This window comes from Psammomys obesus, unplaced genomic scaffold, assembly GCF_907164565.1.
Source record: "Psammomys obesus unplaced genomic scaffold, mPsaObe1.curated_primary_1811, whole genome shotgun sequence".
Lineage (NCBI taxonomy): Eukaryota > Metazoa > Chordata > Mammalia > Rodentia > Muridae > Psammomys > Psammomys obesus.
Window position 1 is genome coordinate 7,932,084 of NW_026585686.1, and position 4,655 is coordinate 7,936,738.

At 41.1% G+C, this 4,655-nt stretch overlaps 1 pseudogene; it reads left to right on the top strand.

Annotated features, from left to right (window-relative positions):
- Nucleotides 1-4,043: 4,043 nt before the first annotated feature.
- LOC129692782 (enhancer of rudimentary homolog) lies at nt 4,044-4,366 on the top strand (annotated as a pseudogene).
- Nucleotides 4,367-4,655: the final 289 nt, after the last annotated feature.

Genomic DNA, 4,655 nt, shown 5'->3' on the forward strand with positions numbered 1-4,655 from the left:
CAGGAATTGGAATGGAGCTAAAAGTGTTCAAAGATATTAAATTGAGTTAAGGGAGGATGACCTCAGAGCAAGATCACACTCAGCTAAGCTTTCATCTTGTGAAAAGGAATTAAAGAATAGTTTAGACCCAGGCATTTTGGCATGAGCCTTTAATCCCAGCACTCTTGACAGAGCCATGCAGACTTCTGAATTCAAGGTCAGCCTGGTCTACAGAGCAGGTTCCAGGACTGCCAAGCTTAGGCAGTGAAGGAAACCATTAAAAACATAAAGCTGGTGAAACTGTACTATAACAAGAGGGCTTGTTCTATCTCCAGAAAGCAGTAGAACTTGGCAACCGCAGCCGTATGGTTCAAAGCCACATGGCTTTCAAATCAAGAACAGAAAAACAGGGGTATGGAATCTACATAATGAATAAAGAAAATGCAGAGACAGGTGTGTTGTAACTTTAGAAGTGTGGTCTAATAATGCCTATTGTTAGATCTATAATTATTAAGGTGGTACTTTCTAACTCACTATCATAATCAATAAGGACACAGATACTTGTATTTTATATTTGCTTATTTCATCTTGGGCTGGGAAGATATTACCTCTAAACTATCTTTATCTGTTAAACCCTCATCCTATGCCATCTGTTCTAATAACTTCTCTGTGGGCTACTTCTCATCCATAATTCCATAAATACTTACATATTTTTATCTGGGATATTCCTTTCCATGCCATTCTCAGTATCCTTTCTTCCAGCCCATGTGGTTCTCCTTCCATCTCATGGTAACACTTCTTTATCCTTTGTCCTCTGTTCCTCCTTTTCTCCTTCTTTCTCTTCTGTGATCCTCTTCTTTTCCCAAAAGCCCTCAAACATGGGCTGCACCAACCAATCTACCTTGCGGGGAGTGTAGGCATTTTGTTGGTTAAACAGAGAGGCAAAGTTTAAAATGTCATTTAGGGTATGTGAGTGTTTGCTTGTAGTTAGTAGGTCTCAAGGGGGTGGGGTGGGAGTGATTAACATTAGAATAGATAGCAACAGACCAACCCCAATACAGGTATGTGTCAGGGGTGTCCCTGCTTGGAGGCCTAGAATGGAATCTCTCTGAGACTAAGGAAAATTGCTGACACCAAGCATGTTGCAGGAGTGTCTCTGCATGGAGTCTAGAGAGGCCATTGTGTGAAGGTGTGAAGGTGAAGCCTGGATTGCCTTGGAGACGCCAAATAGGTTAGAGATGCCAGAGCTGTGGGATAACTTCCAAGGAATGCTGCTGTCAAGGAGTGGAACCAACCCAAAAGAGAAAAGTGTATTGCAGTTAACAAAGCTGAAAAGAGTTGGAGATCTGAAGATCAAGTTGACATCAGACATAGAGATGCAGAATTTGGAGTTTACCCAGCTGATTTTTTAGTCTTGTTTTTATCCGGTATTTCCTCACTCTGTTCCCTTCCCTGTGTTTTGGAATAGTAATATATATCCTTTGTTATTGTATGGTGGAAGTATATTTTTTTAATTTTTATTTCATATGGGATTACAGTTAAGAGATTGTATGAATCTCAGAAGGCACTTTGAACTTTGGACTTTCAAACACTTAAAACTGGGATAGACTATGGTGAAGTGATGTTATACTAAATGCATATTGTATTACATTATGGCTACAAGATTATGGGGGCCAGTGAGTGGAATGTGGTAAATCTAATGGTCCTCACAGACTCATGTGTTTGAATGCTTGGTCCATAGAGAGTGGAACTACTGTGAGGTGTGGCCTTGTTGGAGTAGGTGTGGTAATGGTGGAAGAAGTTTGTCACTATGATTTCAGGCTTTGAGGTCTCCTATGCTTTAAGCTGTGTCTAGTGTGGCTTAGTCTCCATCTGGTGCCTGTGGATCAAGATGTAGAATTCTGAGTTCCTTCAGCAATGTGTCTGCACAGATGCTCCCCTGCTTCTCCCCAGGACGATAATGGACGAAACTTGTAAGGCAGCCCCAGTTAAATGCTGTGCTTTATAAGAGTTGCTGTGGTCATGGTGTTTCTTCACAGCAATCAAATCCTAGCTAAGACCCCTATGGAACACTGAGTACGTTCTGCAGCGATTGCTAAACAGAATATGTGAAGGATAGCTGCATGGTGACAGGGAGTTCTGGGGCCTGAGTGATGTAGAAATCACTAAATCCCACACTGCACTGAGCATGTGGTTTCTGTGAGCATTCTGCCTCTGTTGAGTAGCTTACTTCACTCTTTACTTCTATACTCAGAGTTAATCATCACTTATCAGACAAAATGTCTAAAGAGGATTTCTTCCTTTTAAAAAGTAAGTGTTGAGCATTTCTTTAAGTGTTTCTTTGCCATTCGATATTCCTCTATTGAGAATTCTCTGTTTAGCTCTGTACCCCATTTTTTTAAAGTGGATTACTAGATTTGTTGCTGTTTAACTTCTTGAGTTCTTTATATATTCTGGATATTAGCTCTCTGTCAGATATAGGGTTGGTGAAGATCCTTTTTCAATCTGTAGGCAGTCATTTTGTTCTGACTACAGTGTCCTTTGATTTACAGAAACTTTGCAGTTTCATGAGGTTCCATCAATGTCCTTAGTCATCAGGAAAACACAAATCAAAACAACCCTGAGATTTCATCCATCAAAATGGCTAAGATGAATAACTCAAGTGACACATGCTGGAGAGGATGTGGAAAGAGGGGAACCCTACTCCACTGCTGGTAGGAATGTAAACTTGAACAACCACTTTGGAAATAAGTCTGGTGCTTTCTCAGAATATTAGAAATAACGCTTTCCTCAAGATCCAGCTATACCACTCCTAGGCATATACTCAAAATATGTTCAAGTATACAACAAGGACATTTGCTCAACCACGTTTGTAGCAGCTTTATTTGTAATAGCCAGAAGCTGGAAAAAAACAGATGCCCCTCAGTTGAGGAATGGATACAGAAATTGTGGCACAACTACACAACGGAATATTACTCACCAATAAAAAACAAGGAAATCATGAAATTTGCAGGCAAATGGTGGGAACTGGAAAGGATCATCTTGAGTGAGGTATCCCAGAGGCAGAAAGACACATAGGGTGCATATTCACTCATAAGTGGATACTAGGTATATAATATAGGATAAACATACTAAAATCTGTACACCTAAAGAAACTAATCAAGAAGAACTCTGGCTAAGATGCTCAATCCCCATTCAGAAAGGCAAAGAGGATGGACATCAGAAAAAAGAAAAGACAGGGAACAGAGCAGGAGCCTACCACAGAGGGCCTCTGAAAACCTCTACCCTGCAGGGTAGCAAAACAGATGCTGAGACTTATGGCCAACCTTTGGGCAGAGTGCAGGGAATCTTATGAAAGAAGGTAGAGATGGTAAGATCTGGAGAGGACAGGAGCTCCACAAGGAGAGCAACAGAATCAAAAAATCTGGGCACAGGGGTCTTCTCTGAGACTGATACTCCAACCAAGGACCATGCATGGAGATAACCTAGAACCACTGCACAGATGCAGCCCATGGAAGCTCAGTGTCCAGGAGGGATTCCCCAGTACTAGGAACAGGGACTGTCTCTGACATGAACTGATTGCCCTGCTCTTTGATCACCTCCCCCTAGGGTGAACAGCCTTACCAGGCCACAGAGGAAGACAATGCAGCCAGTCCTGATGAGACCTGATAGACTAGGATCAGAACACAGGAGAGGAAGACCTCCCCGTCAGTGGACTTGGGGAGTGGCATGGGTGGAGAAGGGGGAGAGAGGGTGGGATTGGAAGGGGAGAAGGGAGGGAGCTACAGGGCAGATACAAAGTGAATAAACTAATTAATAAAAATAAAAAATGCAAAAATGAAAAGTAAGTGTTCTGTTTTCTGTGAAGAACATCAGTATTGATAATTAGTTATTATCCACCAGAATGTTCCACACAATTGAATTTGACTCCAGAGTTTTACTCATACAAAAACTTTCTCTCTTTTAATTAGGAATTACTATTTGATGGATAATTAAAAAAAAAAAAAAAAGCCCCATAAGAGGGCTTCAGTGTTAGTGGCTGCTGCAGCAAAGCGTTTGGCAGGATGTCTCATATCTTTTTGCTGGTGCAGTCTACCAAGAGGCCCAAGGTAGGAATTCCAGTGACTATGAGTCTGTGAATGAGTGCATGGAAGGTGTTTGTAAAATGTATGAAGAGCATCTGAAGAGAATGAATCCCAACAGCCCCCACATCACAAATGTTATCAGTCAGTTGTTTGATTTTATTGACGATCTGGCAGATCTCAGCTGTCTTGTTTACTGAGCTGACACCCGGACTTACCAGACCAAAGACTGAATCAAAGAGAAGATCTACTTGCTCCTCCGTTGACAGGCCAAAGGCTGCAAAGTAATTGAGTTGGAAGCATGAGGGGCTGGGTTGGGTATAGAACAGGTGTATCCAAGTGTGCTGTAGGGAACATTTTGTCTGATAGTAATCCTGTTTCCATTTTGTTACACTGGAAACAAGATTGAATGTAAGACATAAAACATGAATGATCTTTTCATTCTGAAACCTCTATTGCTCCTTTGTTCCTTTTCCTTTATCTTTTGAACTTAAAATTTTAATGATAACTCAAATAAAAAGTGTTTTGCCATTTAAGGTTTGTTTCAGTCCTTGAAACCATTAGTATCTGCTTTATAGCAGTGAGTGCACTAAC